The sequence below is a fragment of the Cavia porcellus genome, unplaced genomic scaffold (assembly GCF_034190915.1).
Source record: "Cavia porcellus strain 051 isolate PalLab524CR breed Dunkin Hartley unplaced genomic scaffold, mCavPor4.1 scaffold_1, whole genome shotgun sequence".
NCBI classification, from domain to species: Eukaryota; Metazoa; Chordata; class Mammalia; order Rodentia; family Caviidae; genus Cavia; species Cavia porcellus.
In genome coordinates, this window is record NW_026947484.1 from 19239014 (window position 1) to 19265386 (window position 26373).

The window sequence follows — 26373 nt, forward strand, 5'->3', positions numbered from 1 at the left end:
AATGCCGCGCGGCCGCGCCTGGTCCGGCCGGGGTCCCCCAGGGCCTCCCCGCTCCGGACGTGGAGCGGGCTGGCCCCGGCTGCTGCAGCCTGCGGCGCGGGGAAAGTTCCTCCCCTGGCCGTCGGCGCCGGCCCGCTCGCCCCGCAGCCCCGGCCGGGTGCAAGCCGGAGCCCCGCGCGCCCCGGACCGCGCCGCCCGCACTCACCGCGCTCGCTCGCTCGCTCGGGTCCCCAGGTGGCTCCGCGGAGCGCGGCGCGGCCGGGCTGGTCTCTGCGGCCCCGGCAGCGACGGGAGGACGGCGGCGGCCGAGGAGCAGAGGCGGCCGCGGCGCCTGCAGACGACGCGCGACCCGTGCAGCCAGCAGCGCCAGCCGGGGCCGAGCGAGGGCTTTATCGTTGCCGCGCGCCGCCCCCGCCGCTTCCTGCGCCCGCGCCCCGCCCCGCCTTCCCGCCGCCGCCGCCTTTGTGTGCCCGCCGCGCCGCGCCGCGCCGCCGGCCGCGAGCCCGCCCCCTGGGGTCCCCGTCGTGGGGCCGCGCCTGCAAAGCGCGGGGCGCTCCGGGCCACCCCGAGGTGCGGCGCCGGCGGGGGCCGAGCTGCACGTGGGTCGCCCGCGAGCTGGGTGGGGAGTGGCGGGGGTCTGGGCTGCCTCCTGGAAGAGACGGGGCGCCCCGGAAAGAGAGCGTTCAGGCGATGAGGGTTGTGGTGCCAGGAGGAGGCGTTTTGCCAGGGACCCTGAACTCTACCTACTCTGCCTGAGGACTGAGCAGCAGCGGGGGCAGGGGATGGGGTCGCCTTAAGCAAATGGCAGACTAGTGCAGAACACTGGGTTCCTTCCTTGAGGGTGACAGGATGGGGACACACAGAGTCCTGGGAATCAAGCCCTTTTCCACCTACAGGGGCTGCACGGCCTGCGCAAGAGACCCTTGTAGACCCAGGGTGACAACAGATGACTGTCCCACTCTGGGCTCTGTCTTTAGTTCCCCCTTTGTCCCAAGTTAGGTGTGAGGGGACCCAACTTTAATATGAGACAATTTATGTCGGCTTTAACGCAAAACGCCCCATAACAAGCCTAGAGGCCCAGATGTGAGGAAGAAATGTGGTACTTGTCCATAGACACGGCCCTGGATTAAGGTGGCTTCTAATGATCAAAGCAACTGGGAAGTCTAGTCTGCGGTCACCTCTGGCAGTGGGTGACATTCTAGATAGTGGATGCTTGCCTATTTGGCAGAGGGGTTGCTTTTTAAAATGTACTATCCCCACCAGCCTGAGGGTATTCACAGCCCCCCTTAAGGAAACAAACCTTGAGGGGTTTGGTCCCTCAATAAAGAAACATAATTCCCCCCACCCCCAAGAAAAATTTCAGTCATGCCTGATGTTCATATTCAGCTTCTGGGCACTGTACGAATCATTTTTCCTTGCTGTTTTCTCTGGCTAGAAAGCTTTTCTCCCAAAATGGGCTCCTGCTTTGGGCCACAAGTCAGCCTATCTCTTCAGGAAAGCCTTCTTGACCAGTTGAGCTAAGGTTACTGTCTTGCTTTCTCATCACGATCTGATTTTGTAAAACATATATATATATATATATATATATATATATATTTTTTTTTTTTTTTTCCTCATTTGCTTCCTGCTCCTTCATTAAACTCTGTTCCCAGACAGCCGGGAAGAGCAGCCAGCCAGTTCAACACGGTTCCCACTCACCGTGCCCAGAGCCAGGCTACACATATAGCAGTTGCCCACGTTACTGACAAGGGATGAACAAATGTCAGATGTGGCGGTCAGATGGGATGATGCCAGAGCTGTGACTTGGTCCATCAGAAGGGGTGAGCTGGGGCTGTGGAAAATACAGATGAGGTGGGGAAAGGGAAGAAGGAGATTTCGGAAGCCCCAAGGTCAGACTGAGCTCTCTTCGCATGTTGGAGAAGCTAGTAGTAGCCTCTTCCAGATGGGAGGGCACAGCTTAAGAAACAGTTGGAGAGACAAACTCGCCTTGGGAGAGATCAGTGAAGCCAGCGTAGGAGAGTTTGCCAGATTGTCTGCACCTAGTTCTGTCTCAGTCTTGTTTCGAAGTTGGAATTTTGAAGCAAGCTGATGGTGCAGTTGTAGGAAATACTATACAGAGATCTCTTGACCAGTTTGCTGTCTTCCTTAATGGTGACATTTTGCAGAAACTTGCCCAGTATCACATTTGGATATTAGTGTTGATATATTGATTCATATCCCAAACATTTTCTTTGCAATCTACCACGTTAGTGAAATTACTCTGAAGTTAAAACAGCTTTTGAGAGAAATGCACAGATATTATTTTAAGAAATTTCAGTCTCTTGTAATGAACCCAGTGTTTTTTAGGGAAAAAAATAACATTATTGTTCCAATTAGAGTATAAATAGGGGTCAGACTCATCAATAGCCATTTTGGAAAGCTCTAGGACCTACCTCTTTTGTTTACATTTTCATGACTGTCACTTCCTTATTCCCCCCAGTACTGTCCAAGGAACATTTTGAAAGATATTGTACATGACCTGTCAGTTCTGAAATATGGGTGCAGTGTTAATGAGTGTGCTTAAGTAAGCCCGGCCCCTACGGATGCTTTCTCTCACCTTGGACATTGGATGGGACTGCGTATGAGCATCTCCCAAAGGAAAAGATTGAAGACAAAGCGCCAGTCTCCTGGTGAGATCTGCTGGGAATACCAACTACTCTCGTTACTGAGCGTGCATGGCTGGTGTCAGCTGGCTTCCTGATGCCAACAGAAGACGGAGAAATAAGCCAGGGTATACCTTCTATGACCTTCAAGACACTGGGCACTTAGACCCCCGTCATTAGAGGGCTGTGCTGAAGAAGACATGCTCCTACTTCAGTTGGTGGGAGCAGCACCTTCTCTTCCAGGGTTTGACACTCTTTGAATGTGATCTGCTTCCAGCTGACATTTCCCAACTTGGGTTTTGTTTGAGAAACCGAAATCACTTAACACTGCTACTAGCTCGTTGTTTCTGACCTCACTTTCACAGTGGAATTTCATTTTGTCCTTCAGTCCTGTGGCTTGCCTTAATCTGCAGATATAGCTTTACAATGTTTATTCCTTAAAAAAGATCCCAAAAAACAGTGACCTGGAGTTTAGCCAGCTGTAGCCAGACTCTGAGTTTGGCTTTGTGTCCGTAAGCCACAGTTGGGAGAAATGCAAGAAATGGCCAAATGGAATAAAACAAATGATCTATTTAGTCTTGTTTCCCCTCTTGGAAGGAGTCCAGTGTTGAGTGCCTTGGAATAAATGTAAATCCCCCCACCCCACCTCCACCACTCCCCGTGCACCCAAACAGTGTGACCTTGTATTTAAGTGAAAACTGTCCTTAGCTCCCAATGGGGCATGGATGTTTTGTCTGTAAAACTGATGGATTTTATGATAATAAGCTAGCGATAGCAGGTGTTTCCTATCTAACCTATATTATAAAAGAAATTGCTCAAGACAACTTATTACACAACATTTTACATGCTATTTCGTGAGACTGTTTCAACCAAGGGAAAGGAGACTGGTTATAACAGTTCACTTATACAATTACTTTCTGGGACTGTTGCACGATGGTTTTGTCATTGTGATCATTATTTTAGCTTATAAAAGACATTTGACTTTTTATTTCCCTTTCAAGTTGGCTTTTAAATAAATCCAATTTCCTCTTTCTGTAACTTCTGAAACTGATTAACCCAGAGCATCAATTTACTCTTTCCCTATTGTCTGCTTTTCACCAACAGCCTCAGAGACAATGTATTACTAAGTGATGCTTATGTTTGACCAAGGAGGCTAGAATGACCGGCTCCGAGAATCGCTGTGGTTCTGACCCCTTCAAACAGCAGCCCAACCACCATCTTTCTTTTGCCACAATAAGGATGCTGAGTCCCTTTTCTCTCTCTTCTCACCCCATCATTTCTTCTTGCCCTGCCCTTCTTCCTCCATCCTGTCTTTTATCTCAGGAGTTACCAGTAACTTCCGTTGACAACCCAAATAATGGTCCTCATGCTTTATTGCTGTTGGTCTTTTGGCAGCGTTAAATTATTGTGACTTGTCCGTTTTTAAGACTCCTCTGCCTAGACCCTTCACTTGCCTTTTTCTTTTCTTCATTGCATCTTCCTCCTCTCCAAGAGCTGTGCAGTCGATTGCCTTCAGCTCTCGCCTCTCTTCTCCACTCTCTTCCAGTGGAATGAACATGAATGTATTTGTGCCAGCCAACGTCTACCCTCCCTGTCTTTTTCTAGTGGGCCCACTTTTCCTGTTTAGTACATCATCTTGTCGGAAGGAGAATCAGAATAACCCCAACCCCTCTAGCTAAGGGGTGGGCATGGGACCAAGCTAACTGGATTCCTTCCCAGTGCTTTGAATCCTGAAGGACCAGAAAAGAGTGATCACAGCTAGCTCATCCCAGATCGTTGAGATGATGAGTTCTTCCCATCTGGATTTCAGCGTTGCTCTTGGCCCTGCGTTTCTGAGCACAGATCCACGGTGAACTGAGTTTCTGTGAGCCTCTTCTACTTAGCCACATTCAGTTTCTGTTGCTCACAATCACAGACTCCTAAGTGACACACACAAGATGCATGTGACTTTGCTTAACTTTGGTTGAATTCTAAAACTGTATCCATGGATGGCCTTGACCACTGTTCCATTTATCCCATCGAATACCTGGAAGATAGCTTCACTTAGCATCACACCACCACCTTCCACCTTGTAAGTCTAAAACCAAATTGATTATCTTCACCTTCCAAACCAGTTCTTCCTTCTGTGCTTTCTAAGTATTTTACAAGAGTGACTGCTCTCTCAGTCACCAGAAAGGAAGAAATGGATTCTCACTACTCATGTGTGAAATTAAATAGTGACAATTAGGTAGTTAATCCATGAAAAGGCTTTAGTGGAGTGTCTGACACATAGTAAGTGCTCAATAAAAATCACTGGAATGAAAACACTTCCTAGTTTTAGCCTGGTTTACTTTTTGTAGCACTCTATTGTTGTTTTCTCTGCTATGTGCTTAAAGATTTCACCAACCAGAATTTTACCACTTATATACATATTGTATTTCTCTACCAGTGTGACTTACCTCTTTTCATTCCGTATCCAGTCAGTCCCTGGGAGCTGTTACCATATTCTTAAGCAGTCCTTCTTATTCGTCTTGTCTCTACTTTTTCCACTGAGCTCAGACCCTTGTCACCTATGCTGTCACCTATGTCACACTGAAGTAGCACTTCCCTCTTCTCCCATCCAGATTCTACCTGCGACTGTCAGCTCAGCCTAAGTTCTGCTTCAGCCATGCAATTCTCTGGCCTTGAATAACTCCATGTTTGTTCCCCTAGTCACAATTCCTCAGCCAAGGCCATCTTCTAAAGAGGTCATAACACAGGTTCTGGAGTTAACTACCTGTGTTCAAATCCCAGTCTCATCACTATGTAAGTATTTTTAAAGTCATTTAATTTCTGAGCCTCAGTTTCCTTCTCTAGAAAACAAAAGATAACTATGAAATAGCCAACTTCTAGGGTTATGTGAGGATTAAGTAATCAATCCATGGCAAAGAAGTATACAGTAAAAACCACTGTAATGAAAGCTGTCCAAACCTAACATCAAACTTCCTTTCAGGCATCATCTTCCCATTATCTCTGGTATGTGCATAAGGCTTTACCAATCTGAATTAATCACAATATCCACAGTATCTTTTCTATCACTGTACCATTGTTCAAACTGTTCTCTCTGCCTTGAACACCTCTTTTTCTCTCCACCTGTATCAGTTACTGAGTGTGGTATCAGCCCAAATCTTAATAGTGTAAATATCAACTGTTTTATTTGTCCACAATTCCATGGGTTGGCAGGATAGGGTTCAGGGCAGCATTCATGTCTGATGCACCTGGAGCTATCTAACATCACGATGGCCTTGCTCACACGTCGACACTTGGGGGTGGCTGGACCTCTGTCTTTGTGCCAGTTTTTTCATCTTTATAGGCCTTCTCCACCTTGTGATACTTCATACTCAAATCCTTCTCTTCTACATGTTTGTTATTGTTGTTTTTGCTTTGTTTTTGGTACAGAGGATCGAACTCACGACCTTGTGCTTGCCAGCAAGGTGCCTACACCACAGAGCTAAATCCCTGGCGGTGTTTTTGTTTTTTTAAGTGGTACCCAGACTTTACATGCTGGCTCCAGGTTTCAGGGTGGTGAAAGCCAGAGCTGTAAGTTCTCTTAAGGACTTGTTTTGGAATTGGTACAGTATCATTTCTTCTGTCACTATTTGAAAGCAAGTTGTGGGGCTATCTGGGACTCAGGAGTAGAAGACCTTACCTCTTGCTGAGGATGTATTACATAGCTTGGGCTGCCATAGCAAGACACTAGCAACTGAGGGTCTTAAAGAACAGACATTTGTATTTTACAATCTGGAGGCGGGGAATCCAAGATCAAGGTTCCAGCAGGGACGACTTCTCTTGATGTTTCTTTTCCTGGCTTTCAAATGGCCACTTTCTCATGTTCTCACGTGGCCTTGCCTTTTTGAGAGAGGGATAGGGAGGGATGAGGAGGGGACATCAGGGGAGGAGAGGGCAGAGGAGAAATCGTGAGTATCATCTCTGTTGTCTGTTTCTCCTCTTGGAAGGGCAGCAATGCAGTTTGATTAGAGCCTCACCTTTAGACCTCGTGGACCTCAGTTATCTCTGTAAAGGCCCTGTCTTCAAATACAGCTATATTAGGGTATCAGGGCTTCAACATATAAATTTAGGGATGGGAGACTATTCCAGTTTATATCTATTTGTTCCTGAAAGCCTCATGCCACTCACAGATGGGGCTTTGGGGAGGTGATTGGATCACGGGGTGTGATACTCATCAGTGAATCAGTCCACTGGTAATTTTACAGCTAAATGTGATGTTGGGAGTGAAGCCTGGTCTACGGAGGTAGGACACTGGGGCCTGACTTGGAAGAGTCCATCTCCCGCCCTTGATCTCTCTCTGTTTCATGTCTGCCATGCCATGAGCTGCTTATCCTCTGCCAGGCCCCCTGGCCACGCTGCCCTGCCTTGAATCCAGCCAGCTATGGACTGAGGCTTCTAGAAGTGGAGCCAAAATGAACCTTTCTTTCTTTAAATTGTGGCTGTCAGGTAGTATGTCCCAGCAACAAAGAAAGTAACCAAGATACAGTTCAGTTCATAAAAGGAGTGGCAAAACCACATTTCACAGTGTACACAGGATGGGAACCAGCCCTTTTCTGCCACTAAAATCATTTCGATCCTTCACAGTTTTTCTCAGCCAATGTCAGTTTCTTCTCGCTCAACATTCCTGGAGCTCTGAGTGTAGGTTCCTTATTCATACAGTTGTATCCTGCCTTGGAGCCAAGCATTTGCTTTACGCTCTAATGGCAAGGAAATGAACCTTGTATATCTTTGTATTTTCACACAGTGTCCTGCAAGGAGAAAGCCATAATGAGTGTTTACTGAATGAATGCAACATGCAATTCATTTTACTATTCTCAGAGGTTACAGCCACTTGAAGACCAACCTATGTTTGATGAGGGGGTATTTTGTGTGCTTTTGTTCCTTAAATGTCCTAAGACCTCCATTTCTTCCAACTTTTAGAGCACTATACGAGGTAAAAGACTCAGAAGCCTGGACCCTGGGAACCAGAAGACCCAGCTTCCTGTCCCATTTCTCCTACTTCTTCATTGTGATCTTCAGGAAGTCAATTTTTTCTCCCCTCTGGGGCTCAGTTTTCTTATGTATAAAAGAAGAGTAAAGAATATGGTTTATAAAAAACATAGTAACTTAGGTGAGGTACATTGTAAACTCCCAAGAACTTCACAAATATCCTTACTATTCTTAATTCTGAAACAGAAGAGTTGCTTGATTTTGGTTCAGCTTGAATCTTTGCTGTTTTTGCCGTATACTGATTGCTGTGGTCTGAATGTTTTTGTACCCTTAAAAATTTACATGTTGCAATCTGGTCACCAGTGGATGGTGCTGGGAGGTGGAACCTTTAGGAAGTGATTTGGGTACGCCAGAAGTGGAATGAGGACCCTTATAAAAGAGCTGCAAGAGGGACCACTATTCCTTCTGCCGTGAGAAGATGACAGTCTATGAATAATCAGAAACTGGCTCTTACTGGATCTGCCAGTATCTTGATCTTGGACTTCCTAGCCTCCAGAACTGTGAGAAAGAAGTTTTGGTTGTTCACAATCTCCCTGGTCTAACATATTCTGTTTTAGCATCCAGACCAGCCCTCTAGTGCAGCTCCCACAGCCTCTGACATATTGTGGAATCAACACATGGTATTTAATATACTTTTCCCAATATCTATCAACAGATATGAGAGAAACACAAAGCAAAAACCACTGTCTTGACATTTCCAGTTGTATCCAGAACGAATGGATTTGTTCTCTTAGGTTCCTAACTTCAAGCCAGGTAGAAAAACTTCCTGAAAATGATGTTGGTTTGTCTCCAAATACTTAGACTCCTGTGTTATCTCATCTCAAACCAAAGAGCAAAGACTACCTAACTCCTAACATAGTTTCTGAGTTAAGAAAAATCATCATCATCATAGTGAGTTAATTTTTCAAATTCACAGACTGTTTAACCAGCTCTAGCTGGTTACAGGGTAAGAGCTGATATCACTGCACCTTGTGTTACTGCTGAATAGTTGATCTCACTCTTCCAGGCAACTAGAGTCTCTATTTGTGACCAAGGACCCTGTTTCTCATCTTCCTCATCTGCTTCCATTGTCACCTCTACTTGCACACCATTGTGAATTGAATGAGGAGGAGTACGCCACCACGTTTATGAAGCTCTGGAGAAAGACTAGTGCTTATTAAAGAATAGAAGCCAATTAAGTTGACCAGACATAGCTATGATAACCCTTGAGGTGATTATTCCATTAAGGGCCATGTAGAGGATATTTTTTCACCTCTCCATGGTGTGCTTTCTAGACATCTACCCTTAAACGTCTAGAGATAAGCAATGACACAGAAGGATCTGTAAGTATGAACTATCGACCAAAGCGATTAACACTTACATCCAGTGCTGCTATCATCTCACGTTGAACATATCTTCATAGACTCCTGGCATAAGAAAGGCACTCTGCAGACTGCCCAGCCCAGTGGATCTTAGGGTATCATCCAAAGATGGTCTTCAAGACACACTTTGAGACTCTTGGTAAAAATTCATCTCTAGATCTACTTACTTGGAAATCTTTGACTGTGAAATGTTTAATAAGCCTGTTAGGTATCATTTGGGGGATATCCAGTGTAAATACTGAAATGGTATTTGCTGCTGAAAATGAAGTCTGTATACCAGCAGAATGAGCAACACTGGAGCTTGTTTGTAGCAACAAATCTCAGGTCCTACTAGATCCACTTCATAAAGACCTACTTTTTAGTAAGTTGCCCTGTTGAGTCATAGAAATATTACAGTATAAAAAGACCAATCTAACTTGTTTACTGAATATACAAAATAGTCGGAGTCCAAGAACTAACTGACTTGGCTCAGATCCCAAAGGTAAACCAGAAGGTTGCATGGATAACAAAGTAAGACACTATGTTTAGAGCCAGAAAGGCTGGTGCTCAAGTCCAAGCTCTATTCTCTGCCAGCTTGAAATCTTAAGTAGTTCCTTGAAAATCTCTGACCATCGAATTAAAGGAGTAATCATACTGCCTGCTAGGCTTCTTGGGGAGTTAAATAAAAAAAACAATGTAAAACACCCAGAAAACTCTCAATCAACAGCTATTATGACCAGTATGCTAACTTCAATAACTTCAAATTCCTGACACTGTGTGGGGATTGAACTCATGACCTCACACTTACCAGGGAAGTGCTAGAATCAGTGAACTAAATCCCTGGCCCCTAATGTGTTGACTCTTTACAATCCTATGTTGCATGCAGGAAATGGGAGACAGGGTATAGATAAATCTGATCTTTTTGAGGCAATTTTATCTAATTTAGATTTCATGGTTTGAAAGAATGAGGACAAGGGAGGGGGCCTCTAGAGGACAGTAAACAGAACGTGGTTCAGCTGTGAGATTGCAGATTCCTGCTTTCCAGAGTCTCCCTTGCTTGGCTTTCTGGGGTGACCTGTAGAAGCAGCCAGATGCTGGGGGAGCAGCTGAGCGGGAGAGGCTTCTGCCCAGGCCTCCTCAGCCTTTGATGCTGATTCTTTTCCTCACTCTTGGGGCTTTGCTTCCTCTGGCCGCCACTGTTCTGCAGCTTTTCACTGCCTTCCCAGCAGCCTCCTGGAGAGCTCCTCTAGTGCTGGGCCTGCCTCCCACACACCACAAGTTCCCTGGCCTCTGCCTCATTCTAGAACCTGGCCCATTAAGGTGATGGTCAGTTTTTTCTTTTCAATTTTAAAGAGGATAAAATAGAATAAAACCAATCAAAACAAACCAGTGTAAGAGATATAGCACTTTAAAACATTACAAAGTCAACAATAGTTATCATAATGCCTCTTGATGTCTTCAAAATAACTGCAGATAACTTTGAACACAGTACAAATCGAACAGAACAGAACAGAATATAAATAATAAAAACAAAACTATGAATGTAATAAAGGACTTCAAAACAAGCCAATAGTAAATCCAAAGTTTCTACCATAATATACCTTGCTATCTTTGAAACAGCTGTTTCTGCCATCAGATTTGACATAATCAAATAAAACAAAAGAGAATAAAACCCAACCCAGCAAAATAATGGAAATGATGTAGGGCCTCAAAACAAGACCACAGGGAATCAACAATTGCTGCACCCCTCAGAAGGATATCCCCCTGGATGCCACGCTGTGTACCACTATCCTCTGAACCTAAGATCAGACCACTGGCACTAGACCTGCAATGATAGTGAAACACCAAAGCACTACAGGCATCCAATTGAATTTCACCTCCATAGCTATCATCACAGCCTGTGTTTCTCCAGATAAGCTGGTCGCTTATTGTGGGGTGGGGTGGGGTGGGGGAATTGGAAATGATTGGTACTTCTTTTTTGCCAGCCTGCACACCAGAAGGGGCTGGGGCCTAGCTGTCCGAGTCCAGTGATGGTGCACACATGGTGTTGGTTCCCAGACTGAGCTTGCAACCTGGTGTGGCCTTCTCTCTACCCCAGGTCCGTGAGGGGCTGACAGATCAGTTTTAACATTGGCTTCATTTCTGTTCAAATAATATTTGTATTTTAGTGCCATCTTCTCTTGTTTTAAGTCCTGAAGAGTGAGTCACCTGTCATTCTGTGGTGTAGATGGTTTTGAATGGCGTGACAACGGTATCCTTTCAGCATTCCTCAAACTCTGCAACAGATGACAGACAGCCCATGTCATCTTCCACTGAACAATCACTAAGTGCCCTCTCTCCTCCCCATCATTTGCTTTCTACCTCCATCTATCTCACTTTGCGAATCATTTGACATCACCAGCTTTAGAACAAAAACTTCAGAGTCAGACTTTCTAAGTTCAAACCCAAGCTCTGCCATTCACTCCCTCTGTAGTGCAGTCAAGCTGCTTCCCCGCCCTGTGCCTCAGTTAACTTACCTGTAAAATGTGGTTGAGAATAGAGCTTTTTGACCAGGATTTTGTGAAGTGTGCATGTATAAATTTATGTTCAATGTGTGAAAGGGCTCCTGGCAGAGAATAAGCAATGTGTGAGTCCCTGTCTTAGTCACTTTCTCATTGCTGGACACCATACCTGACACAACTTAGAGGAAGAGAACTTTATGTAGGCTCATAGTGACTGTCCACTGTTGGCTTGCTCCAAGGAAGGAAGGCATGGTGGAAGGAACCGGCAGAGAAAAGCTTCTCACGTCTTGGCTGCCAGGAAGCAGATAAAGTGGGGACAGAGTTGCTGAGAGGGAAGTACACCCCTCCAGGTTGCACTCACAGTGACCCACTTCTGACCAGACCCCACCTCTCCAGAGTAAGTGAGCATTAATGCCTCCACAATTCAGCCACCTTCCCCCCCAGGAAGCCCTGGGGGCTATTTTAGATTTAAACCACAACAGGTGTTGGTACTTTGAAGTAGGCCCCAAGTTGGGTGCTGTGAGTTTGGAGATGGACAACCCAACTCCTGTATTTGGTGATCTGAATAAAGGGAATAAAGAGATTAAAGGGAAGATCTAGGCAAGATGGTACCATGAAGCTGGGGTGGTACACAAAATATGTGCCTGAAGTCTTAAAATTCCTGGAGGGTGGGGCAGATTTGGCTTTAAGCTTGCAGGCAACCAGAGGTTAAGATAAGTTGTTTAGGAGAAATATGACTATTCTCGGCACTAAGTCTAAAAATTATCCCTTGTGGATCTTCAGGGAAGTGACAGTATGTTATATGGCAACATGCAGTAGATCAATTTTATGTTATCATATCGTGATAACATAATGGTTTTGTCAACTCACCTTTCCTGTGAGTTGATGGCGGGGTACCAAAGCACAAGGAGAAATTATATTGGAGGGGTAGAGGCAGGGTGGCCACACCACTGGTTTCAGGGACTTAGGCAACTCAGCTCTTCAATCTTGTTGACTAATCGATTGGTAGCTTTTAGAGCAGTGTCTCTCAATCCTTGTTTTTACTTCAGTTGCCCTTAGAAATAAACATTCTATTTTGAAATAATTTCAGGTTAACAGAAAAATTGCAAGGATGATTTAGAGAATACATTCAACATTTGTCACGATTTGGACATTAACTATGGAACTTTAAAAAAATGTTTTTTTTTTTTTTCTTTTGGTATGGGGATCAAACTCATGACCTTACATCTGCTAGGCAAGTGCTTATGCCACTGAGCTAAATCCCCAGCCCTAACTCTGGAAAGTTATCCCTAACTACAGACTTTCTGTGGATTTCACTATTTTCCCTCCTAATGTCCTCTTTCAAGTTCCTGGGTCCCTTCAAGGATGCCCCTGCATTTTGTCCTCCTGCCCTTGGCTCTGTGTATGTCAATGATGCTGAGGACCCAGCATCATTTGTAGAACACCTCTCAGTATGAATTTATCCGATGTTTGCTTGTGATTCAGTTGGAACTTGGGGAATTGGTGCAAAGGCTGACGAGGTGAGTCTCTCACCTCTTCTTAATCACATCACTTCGGGGCTACCTGACGTCACTATTACCCGACACTGGTGGTCCCCTGATCCTTTGGTTAAGGCAGTGTTTGCCACGTTTCCTGTTGGAGTGCCTGTTTCCTCCTTACTGGCCTCAGTTCTTCAGATGCATGTCACTAAGCCCAGCTCACACTTGTGGAAGCTAAGTTCCACTTTCTGGAGGTGGGAGTATGTACTTTTACGAAATGGAGTTTTTCTGAAGGAAAGGTTTGCCTCTTCTCTACTTAACTCAATGATGTATTTATATCAATACAGATTTATGTGCGTCCATTTTATATTTTGGGTTATAACACAGTACCATACCATTCATTCTGTTCTCCAAAATATTCAGCTTCACCACTGGGAGCTGTTCTCATGTTGCTTTAACATGTCCCATCTTCTGTCTTTTGCTGACTATATTGCTTTTTGGAACTAGAAGAGTTTCCAAACTCATATTGTATTTTCTATAGTCTATTCCCAAAGATGATTCCTTTAATTGAAGGAAAGTATTTAGAAATCAAGATCTGGACCATGTGGGTACATGTTTCTGCTGAGGCTTGGAACAGTTTTTGAATGTTAACTTATTGGTACACATGTTACTGGTATAAAATGAACCACTTGGTCGCTTTTTATCCTTGTCTCTGTTGTTCTGAAAATGTAACCTGATTTGCTGATGAGAAAAAGTTTTCATGTGATCCAGCATACACATCTTGGTGATATTTTATGCCTCCTGCCTCCTATTCATGGGAAAACATATTGTTTATGACACCCCCAAAATACAATCAACTCAATATGGCATTCCAGTGTCTATTAACATATAAAAATGTGTCGGGGTCGCTCCCGGCCGGCAGGAAAGACACACGACAAAGTCTGGCGGTGTGCAACCTTGCCTTTATTTGTCTCCGCGTGGGCCCCGCGAGGCCTCCACTCTGCCACCAGCCCTTTCTCGCCGGTGGACTTTCTCTATCTCTCTCTGTGCTTCCTGTCTCGTGGCGGGAGAGGCATTCACTTTTATAGGGTGACAGTGGCCAATCAGTTCAAAGCGCGCGATGCGGGCTGATTGGCTAACATCAGTTGTTGCTAGGCAGACTATCTTACAGAGCGGGTTGTTTAAGTCGCCAGCGCAATCAGGGGGCAGGAAGCAGGCGCCAACTTGACTCACTCGATGGGAGGGGCAATCTAGCTCAGGCTCCGCTCCCACCCACAGGCCCTACATCCGCCAAGTAAGGCGACCGGTGTCGGCGGCTCCCAACATCTCCCCCTATTTTATTTACTTTGAATGAATGTATGCATCGCAGCCCGCCCTGGATCGAGTGCAGAGGCTTATGCCCTGTGTTGAGGCCCACCGTAGGCCCTTGGCTTGGACCCTGGTCGGCCGCCCCCGGGTCTGCCAAGGCCTTGAGACCCTCATCCTTTTTCCAGGGCCAGGAGTGAACTGGACGGAACCTGGATGCACATAGGCATGCACTCATGCCCCTCCGTGCGATCCCCTCGGAGAGACATCTAGATCTGGGCAGATTCTAGTAATCCAGCGGTTTTCGTGCGCCATGGGGTAGGGCCTGGCTTAGGTCGAGTCATGCTGGGGAGGCACGCTCTTACCCGTCATTGACTCACCTACCCTGCTGTGTGGTGTCATTAGGGAAGGAATGCGGAAGACCCGCCACACCTAGACCCAGTCGTAGGCCAGTCGAGCGAGCCATGCGTAGGCCTGGGGGTCATTGTGCCCATCACGGGCTGCTGCCAGGGCCGCATGGGCAACCAGGTGTACTTGACGCCGGGCCGCCGCAAGGCGCCCATTAATAAATGATGTAACCCATCGGAGCAAGAATGGTCCTACAAGTAAGAACAGAAGCAAGGAGCACAGGGGACCTAACAATGGTAAAACATAGGGGAGCAAGCCATTCCAGGCTCCCCAAAAAGGGATTGTCCTGCAGTTTTTTTAGGGCTCATCTTGTTGTTGGGTCTGCGGTTGGCCTCTGGTGGAACAGGCCTGATCTTTAGTCGAGGGACTTGTCGTGTCAACCTCTCTGGGACCCCCAGTGGTTTTCGTCCCGGTTCCTGCGGAAAAACACAAACCGCGCCTCAGTTCCAGCTAACCACCGGATCCGGGCCCATCCATTGTCATGCCATAGATAACCGCGCCTTTGGAGGCAGGCCTTGGCTTACTCCCCCTTTTTATTTTTTATTTTTTTAATTTTTGGTCTTTTTCGTTTTTTTTTTTTTTTTTTTTTTTTTTTTTTTAGCAGTGTCGATGTCGCTCCCGGCCGGCAGGAAGGACACACGACAAAGTCTGGCAGTGGACAACCTTTTCTTTTATTTTCTCTCCGTACAGCCTGCCCTGGGATCGCTCCCAGCCGAAGCCTCCTCTGGTCCGCTCCCCGCGGCTCCTTCCGGGCTTCGCTCCGAAGCCTCTACCGGTCCGCTCTCCGCGGCTCTTTCCGGGCTTCTTCTTCTCCCCCAGGGGTGGCACCAGTATATATACGGATACAGTGTCCAATCATGTTAAAGTAAGCAAGGCAAGCTGATTGGCTAACATCATCAGTTGCCAGGCAGACTATATTGTTGAGCGGGTTGCTTACGCGGTAAGCAGGAAACTAACGTGCTCGATGGGAGGGGTAATCTACCTCAGGCTTTACTCTTTACTACAGGCCTCACGTCCGCCAAGTGAGGCGACCGGGCTCGGGGCTGCGGCTCCCAACATCTCCCCCTTTTTTATTTTTTATGAATGTGCGCATCGTAGCCCTTCCTGGACTGGGTGCAGAGGCTTATGCCCTATGCGTAGGCCCACCGTAGGTCCTTGGCTTAGACCCTGGTCGGCCGTCCCATGGTCTGCCAAGGCCCTGAGGCCCTCGTCCTTTTTCTAGGGCCAGGCACAAACTGGACGGAACCTGGATGCACACAAGCTTGCACTCATTTCCTCTCCGTAAAGAAATCCCCTCGGAGAGAAATTTAGACCTGGGCAGCATCTAACAGTCCAGCGGCTTACGTGCAGGATGGGGTAGGGCCTGTCTTAGGTTGAGTCGCACCGGGGAAGTACGCTCTTACCCGTCATTGACTCTCCTACCCAGCTATGTCATAATTTTTTTAGAGGAGGAGTGTGGGAAGCTCACCACCCCTAGACTCGGTCGTAGGCTAGGCGAGCGAGCCATGCATATGCCTGAGGATCTTTTTGTCCATTTTGGGCTACCGCTATTTCTATTCATCTTGTTGGTTGGTCTGTGATGGATCTCCGGTAGGGCAGGTCTGATCTTCAGTCAAGGGCTTTGTCGCCCGTGTCAGTCTCTCCGGTACCCACAGTGGTTCTCGTCCCGATTCCTGTGGGAAAACACAAACCGCGCCTCGGTTCCAGCTGACCACTGGATCCGGGCCCATCCATTGTCCTGTCAGGACATCTTTCCACTTCACCCACCCTTTATGGTTGGGGGAAGGGTTGCAGTGCTCCACGGCTGGGGAGCAATTATCATTATTTAAATTTAAAAAATTGTGTGTGAATAGTGCCATGGATAATCGTGCCTTTGGGGCCAGGCCTTGGCCTACTCCCCCTTTTTGTTTTTGTAAAATTTCTTTGAGGCTTCTATGAGCCCTCTCAATGATTCCTTGACCTTGGGGATTGTATGGGATACCATGTTTTAATTGAACCTCCATCATTTTGCAGAACTCATTGAAGGCTTTGCCTATATAGGCTGGTCCATTATCAGTTTTTAATATTTTTGGTTTGCCCCATGCGGCCCAAGCCGCCAGGCAATGATTGATCACATTAGACACTTTTTCACCTGTTTCTGCTGTTGCGAGTATGACGTGAGAACAGGTGTCTGTGGAAACATGAACATATTTAAGAGTCCCAAACTCCTGTATATGTGTGATGTCCATCTGCCAAACATCACCAGGGATCAAACCTCGAGGGTTTACTCCCATCGGTATGGCAGGTTTGTATGTGGCACAGGAGTCACATAGTCGCACGATATCTCGTGCATCTGCTCTGGAAACATGGAAATGGTTTGCTAGTGTCCTGGCATTGACATGAAACTTATCATGGAAGGCACGGGCTCACTCGATTGGTGTTAGTAAGGTAAAAATCCATAACGGGCGAGTGGCAGTATCAGCAGCCGCATTCCCCTGTGCCATGGGCCCCGGCAGGGATGTATGTGCTCTCATGTGGGTGGTGAAGACCTTATGGTGTCTGTTCTGAAGCAATGTCTGGATAGACAGGAACAGCCCAGCCACTGTGGAAGTGGATCTAATTAAACCGGCAGTCTCAAGCACTTGCATAGCATTGACCACATACCTAGAATCGGAGACAATGTTAATGGCTCCTGAGAACCGTTCAAGAATCATTTTAACGATCTGCAGTTCCACCACCTGAGGCTGATCAGGTTCAAATTGTATGGTAACCGGGGGCTTGCCTAGGATCACATAGGCGCCTATCCCCGTCTTGGAGCCATCTGTATATATTGTAGTTGCTGGGACTAATGGCTCAGAGGCAGTAACCTTTGGAAAAATTATAGGGTGCTGAGTGACAAATGACAAGATAGGGTCTTTAGGGTATTGATTGTTTATATCCCCATGGAAAACACATCTCAGAATGGCCCATGTATCTATGCAGGCAGCCAGGGTCTTGATCTGGCTGGCGGTATAGGGTACTCGGATGGCTTGTGGTCCTGAGCCAAAATGTTGGACAGCTCTATCATGCGCTTCAAGGGCCAATGAAGCGACTGCCTCCGGGTAATGCTCTATGACTTTTGCAGGTGAGACCTTAGGGTGTATCCACAGTAATGGTCCTTTCTGCCAAATCACCGCTGTGGGCTGTAGACTAGTCTGTAGCAAACAGACATCAAAGGGTCGCCCTGGTTCAATTCTGTGTAAGGTAGCCCCACCTAAGGCTTTTTCCACTCTCTGTAAGGCAGCTCTTGCCTCAGGAGTGAGCCTCCTGTGGGAGGCTATATCTGGGTCTCCCTTCAGAAGGTCGAACAGGGGTTTGAGATCTGAATTTGGTATATGTAAATATGGCCTAATCCAATTAATGTCTCCCAATAGCTTTTGCATGTCATTTAGGGTCCTAACGCCATCCGTCCTAATGGTGACCTTCTGTGGAGAGACTAGCATAGGGGAGATTTTCGCGCCTAAGTAGGTCACCATTTCTCCTCCCTGAATCTTGTCGGGGGCAACATGCAGATTAGCTTGTCTCAGGGCCTCGACCAACTGGCCGAGCATATTATTTAGCATGTCTGGGTCCCTGCCGCTGAGCAAAAGGTCGTCCATGTAATGCACACATCTTATCTTGGGAAAGGATTTCCGTAGGGGGGCCAGTAGGGAATCAAGGTAAATCTGACACATAGTGGGACTGTTGGCCATACCTTGGGGCAGCGTTATCCACTCGTATCTGAGATCAGGGCTTTCTTGGTTAATGGTGGGTAAAGTAAAGGCGAACCTATGAGTGTCCTCTGGATGCAGGGGGATTGAGAAGAAACAATCTCTAAGATCTATAACATAAACTGGCCAGGACTGAGGGATGGCTGAGAGAGCTGGCAGCCCCCTCTGGACCGCCCCCAGGGACTGCATCTGCGCGTTGACCGCCCTTAGATCATGGAGCAGCCTCCACTTGCCAGACTTTTTCTTAATTATAAAAATGGGGGTGTTCCATGGGGAGGTTGACGGCTTAATGTGTCCTAATCTAAGTTGTGTACTGACTATTTCTGACAAGGCTAATAGCTTCTCCTTAGGCAGGGGCCACTGAGGTACCCAAACCGGATCATTTGACCTCCAGGTGATTTTGATCGAAGTGGGTAGGAGAGCTTCTTCAGCGGCCCCTAAGAAAAACCCAGCCCTTGCCTACCTTTTTTGTTCTCTACTGGTATTGGGGATGTCCGACCCTGTAGGGCATTGCCCAAGCCTTTGCCGGGGGTATATCCCTGGTTCCTGAGTATATCCTTAGCCTGGGGGGAGCAGTTTGACGTAAGCGTGATATCCATCTGAGTGAGGATGTCCCTTTCCCATAGAGACACTGGCAACTGCAACACAAATGGTTGGAAATGGCCCTGATGACCCTCCTCATCGCACCAGAGCAGGGTTGAAGCACTAACCTGAGGAGCTGACACCATCCCCAGGCCCTGCAGCGTGTTATCTGCAGTGTTGGTGGGCCAGTTGGAGGGCCAATCCTTTCTAGAGATAATGGAACGGTCAGCTCCTGTGTCTAGGAGCCCTGTTATATTCTTGCCATTGACCTTAAGTGAGAGCATGGGCCTTTTATCAAGTATTATATGGAGTCCCTCGAAGACTTCCCCTGAGGAACCGAAACCTTGACTTTCTCTAATTTTCTGCTTTGAGGGGAATCTCTTGTGGAGACTGTGGAGCAGCAAGAGCTGCGCTATCTTGTCTCCTTTATTGATTACCATAGTACCCACAAGAGATTGAACCATAATTTTAATGTGTCCTGTGTAGTCTGAGTCTATGACCCCCGGGACTACTATGAGACCCCGAAGGGCCGTGGAGGATCTCCCGATCACCAGACCCACGGAATTTTCGGGTAACGGTCCCTTAAAGGTGGTTTCAACCACTTGAACACCCATGTCAGGCACTAATATAAGTCTGGAGGCGACACTGAGGTCCACACCTGCTGACCCAGGGGTGGCCCTTGTTGAAGGCTGCCATCCTGAGCTGTCCTGTCTCTGGGGCGGGGGCCCGCCTGTGAAGGGGGCCCCCTCTGGCCGTTTTTTGGCCCTCTAGCATCTCGTCCACAAATACGGTTGCCCTGAGCATCAAAGACCGACCTACACTCCTCAGCTTTGTGTGATCCCTTCTTGCATCACCCACAAACATATGGTTCTTCATTCCTAGGGCGAGGCCTAGCATCTGCATTGTTTGGGCAATGACGTTTAATGTGTCCTGGCTCCCCGCAGGCAAAACACCCTTTAGCCTTACATTCCCCTTCTAACCCGCGAGGTCCCCTCTGCTGTACAGCCGCGGCCAGGAGAGCAGCCACTCCCGAGTTGGAGAGCGGCCCCCCTATCTCTCTACATATCCTAATCCAGGCGTTGAGGTCCTTGTTTTTATGAGGAGCTATCGCTGCCTTGCACTCCTTTGTACATTGCTCAAAAATCAGCTGCCTTACCAGCGGTCGAGCCACTCCCGGATCAGAAAATATCTTATCGGCAGCATCTTGCATTCGGGCCACAAAGTCAACAAATGGCTCTGTGGTACCCTGAATTATTTTTGAAAGACACAAGGAGGCTGTTTCGGCACCACTTACCTGCTTCCAGGCGCGGAGCCCTATGGCGTTGATTTGTTCATAGACAGCGCCGGGGAACTGAGTCTGATCATCAGCGTGCCGACCTTCTCCCATAAGCATTTCCTTGTTCCACCCCCGGTTTCCCCGACTGGCGTTTCTCTCAGCCTGCTCTGCAGAGAACTCTGCGTACCAGGCTCGCCAATCCAGGTAACTACCCGAGGGCAGACACGCCTTTGCCAGCTGAATCCAGTCTGCGGGGGTGAGGGGCCCAGAAGACAGGTTCTCCAGCATGGCAATGGTGTAAGGCGCAGTCGGCCCAAAGGTTGTAACTGTATTTTTAAGTTTTCTAATCTGCTTTATCTCAAAAGGCTCCCATGCATTACGTCCCTGGCCCATAGCTACTTGTACAGGAAATATCCCGTAGGGGCCACTATCTATCCCAGGTGGCGGATGTACCTCATGAGACAAACGTCCCCCCTGCCAAAGCCGCCTGTAAAAATACCGACCCGCCGGCGGCGGAGCATAAGACGGCGGCCGTGATTGGGCGGAAAATGGGGGCCCGTGCATCACTTCCTGTTCTGGCGAAAGGGGAGGGAGCTCCCACGCGGCCGCCTCGTGGCGAGGGATCGCTTCCGGGAACAGCCCCCAAGGTGGGGCGGAAGGCTTCGCCTCCCTCTCGCGCCAGGGAGCGCTCAGGAGCTCTCTACTCCTCCGCAGACCAAGTTGAGCGGAGCGCAATTCACGGCGCAACGCTGGGAAAGAACCCTGCGACTCCTTATCGAGCGACTTAGGCTCCTGACAGCTGGTCTCTTTGGCCTCCTTGCCATTCAACTTTCCCTCGTCCTCGGAGTCAGACGACTCCGAGGCTAGAGCCCCGTCCTTCTCCTTAGCATCTTTGTTCCCCTTGACGGGCCCCTCTCGGGAGCTCCCCGACTGGGCCTGCTCAAATACCCTGCGTACTTTTGTAAGCTCTTGAGAGCTTTCTCCACAACCACCCTCGCTCTTAGTGTTGCTACCTAGCATGTTTCCCATCTTTTAATATGTTACTCACCGCGTGAGGCCCAAGGAATCCGCCACTTACGCGTGAGCCTGAGGGGAGTCTAAAAGCCCTGTAGGTGCGCGCCACCCAGAGCCCAGGCTTATCCCCAACTCACCTGTCTCGCAGCTCTGTACTGGAGCGTTGTCCGCTGTCACGTCTCGGGGTGATCAGTCCCCGTGCGGGCCTCCAAATGTCGATGTCGCTCCCGGCCGGCAGGAAGGACACACGACAAAGTCTGGCAGTGGACAACCTTTTCTTTTATTTTCCTTCTCCGTACAGCCTGCCCTGGGATCGCTCCCAGCCGAAGCCTCCTCTGGTCCGCTCCCCGCGGCTCCTTCCGGGCTTCGCTCCGAAGCCTCTACCGGTCCGCTCTCCGCGGCTCTTTCCGGGCTTCTTCTTCTCCCCCAGGGGTGGCACCAGTATATATACGGATACAGTGTCCAATCATGTTAAAGTAAGCAAGGCAAGCTGATTGGCTAACATCATCAGTTGCCAGGCAGACTATATTGTTGAGTGGGTTGCTTACGCGGTAAGCAGGAAACTAACGTGCTCGATGGGAGGGGTAATCTACCTCAGGCTTTACTCTTTACTACAGGCCTCACGTCCGCCAAGTGAGGCGACCGGGCTCGGGGCTGCGGCTCCCAACAAAAATGAATGTTCATAGAGTACATTAGGTACTCAAATAAAAATCTAGCAGTGTACCTGTGGTGGGTTTATGGTACCCTGAAACACTGTTTGCCAGCCAGTCTGTAGCAGATGTGGTCGTTCATCTGTAAATATCATTTATTTTTTTGTTAGGTGAATCTGGATTTTGTTCAGGCGTCTATTCTTCCATCTCTTACCACCTGTTTTAAGAGAAACTCCTATCATAGTTTTATTCTTTTTCCAGTGTTTGGTTTAGAGGTGGAAATGTGATGTACTTCTGGCCAGTGATTTGCAGGGGAGTCAGCTGGCAAGAAGATTTCCAGGAAGTTGTCTTGGTGACAGAAAAAGATTCAAAGAAAAAAAAAAAAAAGAAATCATTTCTTCCATTTGACACCTGAACAGCAACAGCTATCTTGAGAGACTCAGAGAAACTAAGGCAACATCCTGAGGATGGAAGAGGAGTATAGATGCAGAACTCAGGCTTTGAAGGAGTCTCTGAGCTGCTGAGTTAACCAGCCCAGGAGACTCCCTCCGTAAGGCCCCTTGTTGGGTAGGAGAATAAATCTTTCTTCTTGCCTGGGAAACATCCACTGCTGCCTTTTAGTTGCAGCCTAAAGCTTCATCACACATCCATTCATTTTAAAATGAATACTGAGAAAAGGCTGCAAAGGAGAGACATGGACCAAATAATCACATGCGCATGTAAGGGCAAATTCTGGTCATTAAGAAGAAGGGAAAATATTGGGGCCTTCGTGGGACTAACAGACACAAATTAGCCGGGAAGGGGTGTTATCAAGGTAAGACTTAGGGGACAAGGTGTGAACTCAGGTCCCAGAGCAAGTGGAAGGGGAGGAAGCGCTTTAGGAAGGGATATGGGATGTGCACAGCTCCTGGAGGGAGCAGAAGGAGGCTGTGGGAATAGGAGGGAGGAGGTGAAGGGAGGGAGTGAGCTTCAAACATTGAAGAGGCTGGCACTGTGCTGATGGTATTAGACCTTGGAGATCATAGAAAAGAGCTTCTTGTCTTCCAAGAAAGGAATACATAAAGGGCTCTACTCTGGGTCTACGTGGCTTATCCAAGTTCCTTCCAGGCATTTCAGGGCTCAGTCTTGCCATAGCATTGCTTCTCAAAGCAAAAGACTATCAAAATATGCAATTTAGAATAGCTCGTACTACGTGTGCCTCTCAGAGGGGGATCTTTGGCAGAGCATGTTAGAGTTCAACCAGCACCTACGCTTGTGCTTCTCTGCATTTCAAGCCTTCCTTGCTATTCGGCTGAGCTGTGGAACTGGGTTTTAGCGGCAGTGATATAAGCTATTTCTGAGTCTGGTCCTTAAAACATTCTGCATGATCTGTTGACTCTCAGTGACGTTGGAGGTCATCTTTCTCGGTGACATAGCTAAAAGATAAAAGAGGTCTGTTCACTGCAGTGGACTTTGTATAGCAATTAAAATCCTCTTTCTCCTTTTAAATTTTAATTTCCAATTAAGAATTGAAGCCATGGAGGGCTAGGCATGGTGGTAGTAATGCCAGGAATACCAGCACTTAGAGACTGAGGCAGGAGGATGGCTGTGAGTTTGAGCTACAAAGAGAGTTCAAAGCCAGCCTGAACTGCATAGTGAAACTCTGTCTCAAAAAGACAGAAAACAAAACAAAACAACAACAATAACAATAACAAAAAGCCCAGGGAGGAAGGGAGGGAGGGAAGGGGAGTGAAAAAGGAAGTAAAAAGATTAGAATGTGTTCTGTGCGTGCACCAGCTCCCCATATAAATGTAATCATTTTGCACTGCAAAAATGTACTAATAAAAAGCACAGAAGAGAATCCAAAGCAAACATTTTATTCTGATAATAATTAATTGCAACATTATTTTCCCAGCCATGAGATTCAATGGGACTAACTGATAATAAATGAATTTAGGTCAAGGTAAGAAATAAGCAGCACCCCCCTACACACGCATTCACCAGCCAACAAATAAGCCATGATTTTCCTTTCTATTCATCTACTACTGCCTGAAACTGGAAAGAAAAAAAAAACCATGGAAATAAAGTGCAGATAGCAGGTGCTATTTGAAACAGCTTGCTCACACTTTACAGAAGTGCAACTTTCAATTAAATTACGCTGCAAACTTACACTGCTCATGCTTCCCACACTACATAATGGCAGTGCTGTGGCAGGAGTTCCAAATTCCTGGAGAAACATCAACCAGATGAGCTCTTCAAATAGGGAGCTATCTTAGTCAAATCTTAGATTCCTTCTTCTGAGCAGATGTAATCAAAATTATGTTTTTGGTGAACTTAAACTTGTATATGTAAATATTTGCAGGCCCTTACATCTGGGAGATGAACCTTAAAGAGGAAGCCAGATGTGGATTTGAACTCACTATGTAGCTCAGGCTGGCCTCAAACTCATGATCCTCCTGCTCCAATCTCCTCATGGCTGGGGTTATAAGTGTCTGGCACCATACCTATCCTTTATATCTTTTTTTTTTGAGAATTAAATGATACACTTTAAAAGAGAATATAAACAAATCATCAAACTACTTTTCCATCATAGCCCCTGTTATATATAGATTCTATTTTTAAAACTGTCTTATATGTAAGTTTATTATTTAAATTATTTCATTTTTAAATCTGTGTCTTTTTGAGACAGGGTCTCACTATGCAGTTCAGGCTGGTCTTGGGCTCACTTTGTAGCCCAGTCTGGTCTCGAACTTTGCAGTGATCCTCTTGCCTCAGCCTCTTGAGCGCTGGGATTACAGGAGTGCACCACCACGCCTGGCATTTAATTTATTATTTTAAATAAATTTATATGATGGTGTGTGGTAATGAAATGCATGTATATGGTAAGCGATGATTAAATCAGGAAAGTTAATATTTCCATGTCCTTAAATGATTTTTGGAAATGTTTTGATTAACACACGATTACACATGTTGACATGGTACAGTTTGAATACTGTGCACCCCATGCACTGATCAAATCTGGGTGATTAACCTTCTCTTCTCATCACTGCTCTGAGCTCCTTGCCTCTAGTTCTTGGCAGGCTTTGTGGTAAGTTATGGTGAACTGCAGCCTCTCCCTTCCTCCTGCTCTGGGTTCCTGCTCACCAGTCTTGTCCTCTCTCCCCTCCCTCCCATCTTCCCAGCTTGTGGTGCTCACTATTTTATACCTCGATTGACTTTTTTTTTTTTGGTACTGGGGGTCGAACTCATGACCTTGTACTTGCCAGGCAGGTGCTTGTGCCACTGAGCTAAATTCCCAGACCTGACTTGTTTTTTAAACAACCACATATGAGGCAGACCATATGAATAAAATTCCCTTTCAAAACTCCCAAGTTTTGGGGGCTTATTTATTCATGCAGTGTAATGTGACTGAATTAGCTGTCTGAGTTGTGATAGCAAATTATCACAAACTGGGTTGCAACAGAAATTTGTTTTCTCTGCTCCGGAACTAAAGTCAAAACAGATCAAAGATCTAAATACTAATACAGAAACAGTAAATATACTGCAAGAAGAGACAGGTAGAAATCTTAAAGACATAGGTGTAGGCAGAGACTTCATGAACAAAACCCAGACCTCACGGGAAATACAACGAAGAATCAACAAATGAAAAGCTTTTGCAAAACAAAATATATAGCCAATCAAGTGAAAAGACAATTTACAGTGTGGGAGAAAATTATAGCCAGTTATCCCTCAGACAAAGGACTTGTATCTAGAACATATAAAAAATTGAAAAACTCAGGCACCCAAAATTCAGGGGCCCAATCCAAAAATGGCATCTGAGATGAATACACACTGCTCATATAAAGAAATACAAGTGGCAAGTAAATATATGAAAAGATGTTCAACATCATTCAAGAGATGTAAATTAATACATTAGTTAGATACTATCTCACTCTAGAAAGAATGGCTATCATCAGGAAAATAACCAATAATAAATGCTTGCAGGGTTGTGGGGATAAAGGGACTCTTTTCCACTGTTGGTAGGAGTGTAGACTGGTCCAATCACTGTGAAAATCAGTGTGGAGATTCTTTTAAAAAAAACTAAGATTAGAAGTTCCATTTGACCCAGCTATTCCCCTTCTGGGTTTCTTTCCAGTAGAATTAAAAGGATCATGCCAATATATGTGCACCCATGTTTATAGCAGCACAACTTGTAATGGATAATTCTTGGAAACAACCCAGATGCCCGTCAACTGAGTAACTGATAAAAAGTGTGTTTTTTTTTAATACAACGGAATACTACTCAGCCATACAAAGATAAACTTGAGACTTTTATAGGTAAATGTATGCAACTGTAGACCATACTTGTACGTGAAATAAACCAGACCTACATGTATAAATGTCATATTGTCTCATTGTGAGATTCTGAAAGAGTAAACAAGATCCAAGCTGAACAATAGGTACTGTGAATAGGG

The 26373-nt window shown here is 46.6% G+C and overlaps 1 protein-coding gene and 2 long non-coding RNA genes across 3 annotated transcripts in view; 2 read left to right on the forward strand and 1 right to left on the reverse strand.

Annotated features, from left to right (window-relative positions):
- Window positions 1–392, reverse strand: part of Serpine2 (serpin family E member 2) — a 57776-nt gene extending 57384 nt beyond the window's left edge. The window contains exon 1 of the mRNA XM_003464017.5: window positions 206–392. The gene's annotated coding sequence lies outside the window, so the exon portion shown is untranslated. The remainder of the gene's footprint in view (window positions 1–205) is intronic.
- LOC106026288 (uncharacterized) overlaps window positions 1–26373 on the forward strand; it is an 80168-nt gene that overhangs the window by 248 nt on the left and 53547 nt on the right. The gene's annotated exons all lie outside the window — the stretch shown is intronic.
- Window positions 1605–3217, forward strand: LOC134470835 (uncharacterized). The gene is made up of 2 exons (XR_010040000.1): window positions 1605–1820; window positions 2480–3217. It is a non-coding gene; the product is annotated as an uncharacterized LOC134470835 (long non-coding RNA).